Source organism: Entelurus aequoreus, linkage group LG27 (assembly GCF_033978785.1).
Source record: "Entelurus aequoreus isolate RoL-2023_Sb linkage group LG27, RoL_Eaeq_v1.1, whole genome shotgun sequence".
NCBI lineage: Eukaryota > Metazoa > Chordata > Actinopteri > Syngnathiformes > Syngnathidae > Entelurus > Entelurus aequoreus.
Genome location: NC_084757.1, coordinates 26,187,379 through 26,199,556, shown reverse-complemented (window position 1 = coordinate 26,199,556; position 12,178 = coordinate 26,187,379). Strand labels below are relative to the sequence as shown.

At 39.0% G+C, this 12,178-nt stretch overlaps 1 protein-coding gene across 5 annotated transcripts in view; it reads right to left on the bottom strand.

Annotated features, from left to right (window-relative positions):
- The window catches only part of ptgfr (prostaglandin F receptor (FP)), a 110,828-nt gene that overhangs the window by 30,844 nt on the left and 67,806 nt on the right, over positions 1-12,178 (bottom strand). For 2 of the 5 annotated variants that reach the window (XR_009824816.1, XM_062039420.1), the window contains exon 3: positions 3,771-3,922. The exons of the other annotated variants lie outside the window; for them this stretch is intronic. The gene's annotated coding sequence lies outside the window, so the exon portion shown is untranslated. The remainder of the gene's footprint in view (positions 1-3,770; positions 3,923-12,178) is intronic. 5 annotated transcript variants of the gene reach the window in all.

Below are 12,178 nucleotides of genomic sequence, written 5' to 3'. Positions count from 1 at the left end.
TCAGGATGTGCTCTCCTGACTTAGTACCGGAAGGAGGAATATAAAACTGATTGTTTGGCTTCTCCAAGTTGGGGAGTGCCTCATTTTCTTGACCTGACCTCCTCCAGGAACTGCAGTCCTGTATAATGACGTCTGACTCTTCTGTCCGAACGAGGATGACAAGACCAGAAATACACATCGGTACTTTTTGAGCACATTCAATGATAAACACGGTTATTTTGGTCACAATATATGTGATATAAAAATTTTACAACTTCATTACACAATTGCTGCTCAATTTGATGTGTTATCATTATTTATCAACACACTGATGCTTTGGAATTATAAGTCAAAGTAACGAGCAGATATTTTAGTTTGGCTAGTGCAGGGGTCTGCAACCTTTACCACTCAAAGAGCCATTTTGGAAAGTTTCACAAATTAAAGAAAACAATGGGAGCCACAAAATTTTTTTGATAAGTTAAAATGAAAAACACCGCATTCATAGCTTAAATTGCTTTGCGCTATGTTAACCAGGGGTTTCTGACACACCCACCGGCACACATCTTAATATGGAAATTTAATGTTAGTGCGGCCCGCGACTTTTAATTGAATGGTGCTTGATAGCGTCTTTCTTGCCAACCCTCTCAATTTTCCGGGAGTCTCCCAAATTTCAGGACATGCTGGCACTGCTTTTAGCGCCCTCTACTGCCTGCCCAAACAGTGTACCTGCTTGGCCACATGTTGAATGCAGCTTTTGCTTGCTCAGTTGCTCACGTAAGTGACAGCAAGGCATACTTGTTCAACAGCCACACAGCTTACATTGACGGTAGTCGTACAAAAACAACTTTAACACTGTTACGTTACAAATATGCGCCACACTTTGAACCCACACCAAAAAAGAATGACAAACACATTTCTGGAGAACATCTGCACTGTAACACAACACAAACACAACACAACAAATACCCAGAATCCCATGCAGCCCTAACTCTTCCGCTCAACCGACGCACGGAGAGGGGGGGGGGGTTGATGTGTGGGGGGGGTTTGGTGGTAGCGGGGGTCTATAATGTAGACCGGAAGAGTTAGGGCTGCATGGGATTCTGGGTATTTGTTGTGTTGTGTTACGGTGCGGATGTTCTCCAGAAATGTATTTGTCATTCTTTTTTGGTGTGAGTTCACAGTGTGGCGCATATTTGTAACGTAATTGTGTTAAAGTTGTTTTATAAGGCCACCGTCAGTGTAAGCTGTGTGGCTGTTGACCAAGTATGCCTTGCTGTCGCCTACGTGTGCAAGTAAAAGCAACATATAACATGTGGCCGGGCTGGCACGCTGTTTGTACATGCTATAGAGGACAATTAATGCGGTGCCATTAGGGCACGCCCTTGATTAAGTAATTAGAGTGAAAATAGGATAATATATGCCCTGGGAGATTCTAGGAGAGGCAGTCTCCTGGGAAAATCGGGGGGGTCGTTAAGTATACTGGGAAAACCGTGTGGGTCGGCAAGTATGCAGCTGAGCCGCATCAGAGTGGTCAAAGAGCCGCATGCGGCTCCGGAGCCGCGGGTTGCCGACCCCTGGGCTAGTGAATAATTTAATTTGAAAAGCCTACAGTAGCTTGTCGTTTCACATAATATCGTGTTAAGAACAGCATTTGCATGCATAACCTTTTTTTCTGTCAAATGAAAACACATTTAGCAAAAAATATGAATTGCCTTATACAGTCGTGGTCAAAAGTTTACATACACTTGTAAAGAACATAATGTCATGGCTGTCTTGAGTTTCCAATAATTTCTACATCTCTATGTCCCTCGGCAAGTTTCACTGCAATAAGGCGCTTTTGGTAGCCATCCACAAACTTCTGGTTGAATTTTTGACCACTCCTCTTGACAAAATTAGTACAGTTCAGCTAAATTTGTTGGTTATCTGACATGGACTTGTTTCTTCAGCATTGTCCACACGTTTAAGTCATGACATTGGGAAGGCCTTTCTAAAACCTTAATTCTAGCCTGATTTAGCCATTCCTTTACCACTTTTGATGTGTGTTTGAGGACATTGTCCGGTTGGAACACCCAACTGCGCCCAAGACCCAACCTCCGGGTTGATGATTTTAGGTTGTCCTAAAGAATTTGGAGGTAATCCTCCTTTTTCATTGTCCCATTTACTCTCTGTAAAGCACCAGTTCCATTGGCAGCAAAACAGGCCCAGAGCATAATACTACCACCACCATGCTTGACGGTAGATTTGGTGTTCCTGGGATTAAAGGCCTAACCTTTTCTCCTCCAAACATATTGCTGGGTATTGTGGCCAAACAGCTCAATTTTTGTTTCATCTGACATCACATGAACAAATATAAGACCTTCTGGAGGAAAGTTCTGTGGTCCATGTTCCAACAGGACAATGACAATGACAAACATATGTCAAAAGTGGTCAAGGAATGGCTAAATCAGGCTAGAATTAAGGTTTTAGAATGCCCTTCCCAAAGTCCTTAATTACAAATGTGGACAATGCTGAATAAACAAGTCCATGTCAGAAAACCAACAAATTTGGCTGAACTGCACCAATTTTGTCAAGAGGAGTGGTCAAAAATTAAACCAGAAGCTTGTGGATGGCTACCAAAAGCGCCTTATTGCAGTGAAACTTGCAGAGGGACATGTAAGCAAATATTAACATTGCTGTATGTATACTTTTGACCCAGCAGATTTGGTCACATTTTCAGTAGAACCATAATAAATTCATAAAAGAACCAAACTTCATGAATGTTTTTTGTGACCAACAAGTATGTGCTCCAATCACTCTATCACAAAAAAAATAAGAGTTGTAGAAATTATTGGAAACTCAAGACAGCCATGACATTATGTCCTTCACAAGTGTATGTAAACTTTTGACCACGACTGTATGTAGTGAGAAAAAGCTGAACTACAGTATATAAATAACCAGGGGTGTCCTGATTCGATATTATATCAGATATCAGTCCGATATCAGCAAAAAACAAAAATAGTATCGGATTATTGGAAACTCAAGATAGCCATGACATTATGTTCTTTACAAGTGTATGTAAACTTTTGACCACGACTGTATACGCACATTATTTCCAGGCTTTTGCTGGCCACATAAAATGACGTGGCCCCCCGGGCCTTGAGTTTGACACCTGAGGCCTATAGGGTCACATGGGGCTTTTTTTGAGGATCCGAAAATATGTCTATTCATTTTTCACAAACGTGATCATAGAATTTTGTAAAATTTCATTGGATAAGTATATAACCACATCCAGCAGAGGGCAGTGTGGTGAAAAAAAAAACATTTTTACATTTAATGAATGGGTGTCAAACTCATTTTGGCAGTGAATACACAGTAAACATATAAGATAGATAAATATACAATTGCCTCATGATATTGTTACACAATTGCCCATGCATTTTATTATTATAATTTTTACTAATAAATTGACGCATAACTTAATAAGAGGTCAAGGTGACAAGCAGATATTTTAATACGTATAACAAAAAAAATGCTTGGACTATCTTGTAGCATGATCAGATAAATAAGTTATGAAGAACTGCAATTGCATGCAGTACAATTCCTCAGTCAACATTGAAATTTAATATTATACATTATAACTGGTCTGAAAAAGGTATTATATGAGGGAAAAAAACTGTCAAAGCAATTCTGTAATCTGAAATCATTTTAATTTAACATGATCAAATGTCAGAATAAACAGAGATGTCTCCGTGTAGAACACTCCCTCGTTAAAAAGTCTGTCTCTCTAGGAATTTGTGATGTGGCAACCTTACCAATTGCTGGTTTTCCAATGACGTCATATCCGTTTTTCTTCTACGCGGCTTTAGTCACATGATGGTCAACCGGTGTCAGAGTGAGTGTGAAGTTTAAGTAGAAAACGCCGTATTGTTGTTCTGTTTTTGGGTGTTCCAGTCGTTCAAATACACTGCAAAAAGTCAGAAAAAAAATACAAAAATTAGGGGTATTTTATTTGAACTAAGCAAAATTATCTGCCAATAGAACAAGAAAATTTGGCTTGTTGAGACTTTCATAAACAAGTAAAATTAGCTAACCTCAATGAACCCAAAAATACCTCAAAAAAAGTATATTCTCACTAATAACAAGTGCACTTTTCTTGGTAGAATTTTTTTTTTGACCTTTTTGCTCAATATGTTGAAAAATATTCTTAAATTAAGCAAATGCTAGTGCCATTATCTTGACATAATGACATGCGCTCGGCATCATGATTTTTTTTTTATGCTTGAAGTAAGAAATTATTACTTTAAAAAAGTAGTTTCATACTTAAAGTTAAAAGTTAAAGTTAAAGTACCAATGATTGTCACACGCACACAAGGTGTGGTGAAATTTGTCCTCTGCATTTGACCCATCCCCTTGATCATCCCCTGGGAGGTGAGGGGAGCAGTGGGCAGCAGCGTAGCCGCGCCCGGGAATCATTTTTGGTGATTTAACCCCCAATTCCAACCCTTGATGCTGAGTGCCAAGCAGGGAGGTAACGGGTCCCATTTTTATAGTCTTTGGAATGACCCGGCCGGGGTTTTAACTCACAACCTACCGATCTCAGGGCGGACACTCTAACCACTAGGCCACTTGTGAGTGTTGATGACACAGCTTTGCAACAGTTGATATTCTAGTTTCAAGCATGTTTTACTCAATATAGGTCATAAAATCTCAGCAACAAGCTGTAATATCTTACTGAGATCATTTCGGACCAAAACCCTTAAAACAAGTAAAACACTCTAACATAAAATCTGCTCAGTGAGAAGACTTATCTTATCAGACAGAAAATAAGCAAATATAACCCTTATTTGAGATATTTAATCTTACTTAGTTTTCAGTTTTTGCAGTGTAGAGAGATAGGAAAGGGCTTTCATAGAGTCCTGAAAGAAGTGGCTACATATGTAAAAAACAAAAACAAACACATGATGTTAGTGCACCAGTTGAGGAAAATGAGCAAACTAAATGGGTTATACTTGTATAGCGCTTTTCTACCTTCAAGGTACTCAAAGCGCTTTGACAGTATTTCCACATTCACCCATTCACACACACATTCACACACTGATGGCGGGAGCTGCCATGCAAGGCACTAACCAGCAGCCATCAGGAGCAGGCACGTGCACACATAAGGCCCTATGGGTGCTTGAGCCCCTGCCCTTTTTTGCCTCGTCTTAAAAAGTGCCCTCTGCCTGTGTGTGTGTTTGTTTTTTTGTTTTTTACTTTAAACAACATTAATAAATTCCTGTCAGGGATGTAAAAAAAAACAGCGGTACAAAAAGTCCACGTTTTCTTGTAATACCGGGTTGTTTGAGTCTGCCACTTCCGCCAGAGAGAGAGAGAGAGAGGGCGAGTGAGTGAGTAAGTGAGAGGAGAGAGAGCCAACTGCGCCCCTCAGGAGACGTGACAGTGGAGCAACTTGCACCTGTGAGTTATGGTCTAGTCGCCGTCCACTTATTCAGCATCTAATATGGGTAATATTTCAGAAAAACGCTGTATTATTCTATTATTCAATGTGTCAGCTTCTGTTTTTGCCGGACGTCGGAGCACGGCGCATCAATTGAGCACGGCACATCAAGTCCGCACAGAGCAGAGCGGATCGTGCGGGACAGGAAGTAGCGTACAAAATACAAAATAAAACACTGGGTTAATTTTCTAAATAAAATGCACTGTGTTTACGGCGGATCACATTTCTCTCACAGTAGAGTTTTAGATATAAAGTTTATTGTGACTTTGCTAATACTGTGTGGGTTAACAAAATAATAATAATAATAATGATAATAATAACAATAATAATAATAAGAAGAAGAATGATAATGATAATAATAATAATAATTATTATTATTATTATTAATAATAATAATAATTTCAGCATTCTGGGGATATAAGATGTAGGTTATCTGTTAGGAATATTACCATCTGTATTTAAACTTCATTCATGTTGATTATGCCTGCAGCACAATGCCAAAAAAAGAAAGGATACAGCCCTCTACTGGCCCCTGGTCCATATTTTTGGCTCTGTATTGCGTTTCAGTTGTTTAGTCTGAGCATTAAGTGAGAAAGACCATAAGTTACAACTTGATGGTGTTTTCATCAAGTTAAGGGAAGAAGGACAGATTTTCACATTGAAGTTTTTTCAATTTGGGTATTTATTTTTGTATTTTTTTTCAAAGTTCATGTTGCACTGTTCAATGTTCAATATTAAAGTGCTTATCTTTAACAATAAGTAGCCTAATAATAAACAGTGTTTTGTTGCTTTTCATGTCTTCCAAGCCTATGATAATGTGAATTAACTCATTATGACCATAATTTGTTGACACAAAAGAAATGGCAATCACTTTTACCTACAAAGAACACACAGCTAAGTAGTTAGCTTCCTATTAGCAAATTTAATTGTACATTAATTTCCATATTGTGTAAAGGACCAAAAAAACAATTCCTGCCCTTTTCTGACTTTGAGCCCCTGCCCCTCTATAATCATGTGCACGACCCTGATCAGGAGCAAGGGTGAAGTGTCTTGCCCAAGGACACAACGGACGTGACTAGGATGGTAGAAGGTGCGGATCGAACCCCAGTAACCAGCAACCCTCCGATTGCTGGCACGGCCACTCTACCAACTTCGCCAAACTACATAAATAACATACTGTAATTTGATTGTGATATTATTTTTTTATCTTGATAGATTGATAGTTAACACCAATGCGTTGACTGATGAACATTATCACATAATTTATTCAGAAAATATAAATAACGACAAATAAAGGTAGAATACTATTAACCGCAACATGTAAGTGTAAAAAGAACCCCAACAACATTATGATTTGTACATTTTCAGAATGTGATTGTTCTATTTTTAAACAAAGAAAACAATCTGAAGTTGTCTTTATTTTTAACTTATCGTGCCGCGATTTTACCAGTCCGGCCCACTTGGGAGTAGATTTTTCTCCATGTAAAATGACTTTGACACCCCTGGTTTAAGCCTTTTAAAAAGTATTTTTCTTAAGATTGTATAAATCCACTCCATCCTATTTCAAATATTGTTTCATGACGGCTTATTTATTTGCCTCTAAACCTTTACCCTGATATATGTTTTGTATCCCCTGACGCGGAAGCGCGCATGGGGCCGGAGCTCTGTTCCTTGTTCAGACAGCGGCAACACTTGAAGACGCGCATGCGCAAGTCCAGTCACTTCTGGACTTTCATTTTTTAAGACGGAGCCTCTGCGACGTCACGTTCTGTGATATTTAAATGTTTTATTAATGTTTTGTATAAAAATAGCTTGAATAAGAGCAAAAGGGAATGACAATATAAACATGTACAAGGGTTAAAAAAATAAAAAAATAAAATATTATCGCTGCAATTTCAACCACTTTAACTCTCTTGTCATTGCAATGAACGACGCACGGGGGCGCCACTGACTACATAATTCCATCCATTTTCCTACTGCTTACTGACTCCCATTTATTTTTTTTAAATGTAGATTTATTTTTTACACAAGACATTTACTTTAACTTATTAGTAGCAAAAAAAGCCAAAACGATTTATAATAACAATATCACTTGGTTAATATTCAAGTCACGAAATGTAGATGGAGTATTGTTGGCACTTTTTGGATGTTTTTTGATTGGGTTTTATGGGCGGAATAGACGTCCTCCTATTGGCTCCGGTGTAAGCGGACTTTTATTCACGAGTTAGAATGCATTAAAACAATACATCCATCGTCATGTCTTTCTTAATGATTGTGAAAGATAGGCAACATTGTAAAAAACAAAAACAAAACGTGCATTTCACATTTTTGCTGAGTGTTTCGTAAAGCACCAACTCGGCGAGTCTAAATAAAAGAAAGCCAATATGAGTAAAACCTAAGAGAATTAAGCTTTTACCAAAGGCAGCAATAATAAATGAAGCTTTCGGCACGTACACAATGCATATTTATCCGGAAGAGTCTTGATACCAATTTCCTTGACCCAGCCACACACAAGCAAGTTGTAGACCTCCATGCTTTTCTCAAGTTTTCATCCGTTTTGTAGTGTAGAAATAACGCCGGAGCACAAGATAGTTAGACATGTCTGGGAATGCGACCGATGGATATTCCTTGATATCACTTGACAAATCTATTTTTGATAAAGTTTGGCTATCTATCAGGGGTGTGCCTTCAGGGCCAGCAAGGCCTTCTCTGCTGGCCTAACATAACCAGAAATCATGATCATAATTAAAGATAAAATTACTTTTTTTAATTGACTTTCCCTAAACATCTAAAATTATTCTTATTCTCTTCATGTCATATCATGCTCGTTCCAGTGCTGTTGTTTTTAGTAGTTTTAGTTTGTATCCAATCAGAATTCCGCTAGCTTATGTTGCCATGCTGTACCAGATCTGCCTGAGGCCTTCAGAATCAACAATGCAGCCGTCCATGCACCGTAGAACATAGAGGTAATAGACAGTTGCGATAGCCAATCAGATCACGAGTTGTTTTCAGTAAGGCCTTCTAGATGGCCTCACGTTGAACGTGACATTTACGCGTCCTGTGATTGGATACTCATCACGACCGTTAGCGGATGAATTTGAGAACACAGAGTTGAGAGACAGTTGCAATAGCCAATCAGATCACAAGTTGTTGACAGTAGCCTATCTAGGTAGCCCGATGTTAACGAGACTGTGATTGGATACTCACTTGTCATTCCAAAGTGAGTATCCAATCACAAGTTTCAATTTAGCAGGAAGTGTTGCGCCGTAGCCATACGGGGCTAGCACGGAAGGAGAACAAAACGTTGATTAGGTCGCATATATATATTTGCAAGACCATTTTCAAGAAGGATATTTAAAGAAAAACTACATCTTGTGAGACGATGTCGGCCAACCCCGGAAGCTAGCTCAGCTGTTCTGGCGATGAAATTGGGAAATGCTCGCCATTTCCACTCGAGTAAGCCGCCGACGAGGGGTACCACTAGCTTTTACGGCATTGAATAGGTGCTACAAATTGTGAGTTCAAATATTAAATTTTTTCACTTTTAATATGTTTTTCGCAATTTTTATTTTGATATGTTTTAATTGCTGATGCGTTTTAATTGATTTTTAAATGCAACAGAAAATAACCCATTTTGTACACTGTTGAGGTGGTTCAATGCAAAGTAGTGCGTAAATGTGTTTCTGTATAGTATTTCCCCAGCAATGGTCATGTGGTGACATCAATTATGGTATTTTGAGAGGTGATCATTGAAGTTGGACATCACTGAAGGCCTAGGTGGGAAACGCATGGCCCGCCACTGGTATCTATTCCATTGTACAGTTCGATTTTTTGTTTACGTCTGCTTTTTGCAGGAGGTTCTAGGCCCCTTGCATACTCGCTTCGCGCGCTGCTCACTGAACAACAGCAATCTTGGCTTGGTTGACTTTCACTTCCGGGAATGAGTCACGAGTCAGAATATGAGAAATTCACAAAAATTCAGGCTGTCCCTACGAATTATGCGCGGCCTCGCAACTTTGTCCAAGACTCGTAACTTCTCCGCACATTTTGGCCAATCTAATTCGTACAATAGGTCTCTGAGCAGCGCTCAAACGCACATCGACTGTCTAATTAGAACTTGTGTTTATTTCTTGTCTTCTCTCGTCTCAATTCAATTGGCACAACTGTCCTTCCCCCGTGTAGCTCTGACCTACTTTGGGTTTCTGTCTACGGTACTAAGCCTTCTGGTATACACTTAGCAACACACCGGCGTCCTCACATTCAAAGTTACTTGTATTTATTCATTAGCGAACCTTTATTTATAAGGGTTAAAGATTCTCATTTGCAATGCTGACCTAGGAAAGAGGCAGCATCTACATGTCAGTCTCTCATTTACCAACAACTACCTCAGCCTGGGCAAATTAAGGCCATATGCGGCCCGTGAAGCTTTTCAATCCGGCCCGCCAGACATTCCCAAATAATATTTTTAGATCTTTAAGATAGAAACTGTAGCTGCCATTATGATGTGCAGTGATGTTTTCAAATGACCTTAAGTCTTGAACTATACAAAGTATTCCAATGGTTGGAATCTGCGCTTATGCATGATGTACTAGTTACTATGATAATCTAATTAGTTACTAAGGTAATCTATGTCACAGCAGCTCAGACGAGGCACCAAGCAGTGTGGGTGGGGAGTGTTTCCACAGAGTGTTTCCAGAGCGGCCAGCCTGAAATGCGGGTGTCAAGGACAGACGTGGAAGGAGATTTTAACAACAATGTTTTAAAGCTTAGTGATATATCAGATTATATTTTGCTGTGTTTGTTGCATTTTTGTTGCGTTTCGCTTGATTGTAAAATATGTCGATCAAGAGCGGGTGTGACGTTCATATGTTGTCAATATTCAGTGTTTTATCCTCCATAGTTAATATTGTAAATCCCACATTCTTTATTTCCATGTACATTCTGGGTGTCTCATTCAGTAAAATTTTTTTTTAATTACATTCTGTTTTTAAGGCGGTCTGTCATAATGTTTTTAGCATTCAATCAGACATTATTGTGAGGTTTTGTATTAGTGTTCCTAAAAATTAGATATCTTTTTTTTAGATCTTTAAGATGAAAAGTGTAGCTGCCATTATGATGTGTAGTGATATTTTCAAATTACCGAAAGTATTGAACTATACAAAGTATTTCAATGGCTGGAATCTGCGCTTTTGCATGATCTGTTGTCAATATTCAGTGTTTTATTGTTCATAGTTAATATTGTAAATCCTGCATTCTTTATTTTCATGTACATTCTGCGTGTCTCATTCAGGAAAAAAGGGAAAATACCATTTTGTTTTTTTGAAGCAGTTTGTCATAACTTTTTTAGCATTCAATCAGACATTATTGTGAGGTTTTGTATTAGTGTTCCTAAAAATAGATATACCGGCCCCCAGACAAATTTTTTTCTCTAAATTTGCCCAGCCCTGAACTACCACAATATATCGCTCTCAACGGTTCACAGATGCTCTTAATGTGCGCAAATAAATGTGTTGTAACATGAATGAATGTTTAAGATGGACAAACACTTTTCAAACGTAAAATAAACACAAAGAATATCTGCAACTTATGCTCGACAGAACATTGGACAATAAGGAAGCCTTTGGGGGGTTTCTCTTTAGAATTATTACAGTAATTTGAAAATGAGCTCTTAGTAAGTGCTTTTACTGCCATCTAGTGTCTACTTCCATGTGGTATAAATATTGTGAAAAATCAATACAGTATTTGTTTTCCAATTGTTACTGAAATCCTGTGCTGTTTGAATTTCATCTTACAACAGACTTTACACTTAAAACATTGATGACAAATTCATAAAATCACAAGTTGATTCAATGGTACTGAAAAAAAATAAACCTCATCAAAACATTGCAACTTTTGCCACAACAGTTTGAAAAAGCTGCCTTGAATTAAAGTACTACTCTCTAAATTTGATCCATCCTATTGTTCCACCCCTTGGGAGGTAAGGGGAGCAATGAGCAGCAGCGGTGGCCGCGCTCGGGAATCATTTTGTTGATTTAACCCCCAATTCCAACCCTTGATGCTGAGTGCCAAGCAGGGAGGTAATGGGTCCCATTTTTATAGTCTTTGGTATGACTTGGCCGGGGTTTGAACTCACGACCTACCGATCTCAGGGCGGACACTCTAACCACAAGGCCACTGAGCAGGCATTGAGGCATTTTAGGCCGCGACAATCGCAAAAAAATGCCAGCAAAATCCTGGAGACTGAGAGACTGAAATGTCACTTAATGGTGTCACACTTCCAAAAGTAGAAAATAGGGCAATATCTCCTCAAGATAAAAAAAAGCACATAAATGTGTGACAAGTTGAAAGTCAAGTCATCATTTAAGACTGGATCTCATTCATTGATAGAAAAAGTTTGTTGAACACATCTCAATGGATGATCTAGTTCTGCCAAACTGCTTTGACAGAAGACATTCGATCCAGTTCTCTTCTGATGTCAGCATTCGGATCTGGCAGGGATTTGAGGATTGGAGCTTTTCAAGCTGATAGTGGCGGTTGTGGGCTTCCAGTGCGTCTCATAAAAGTGGATGTCAAAACTCCGAGTCCAGTTTGCAAACACTGTCTTCTCTGTGATAAAGCGGTGGTGGCTCCCTTGCCGACTTCTTTCGTGGGATAAGTACATGGGACACTCTGCGGGGCCAGAGGGCTCATAATAATGGTAGGGCACCGAGAGATGGGTGCACT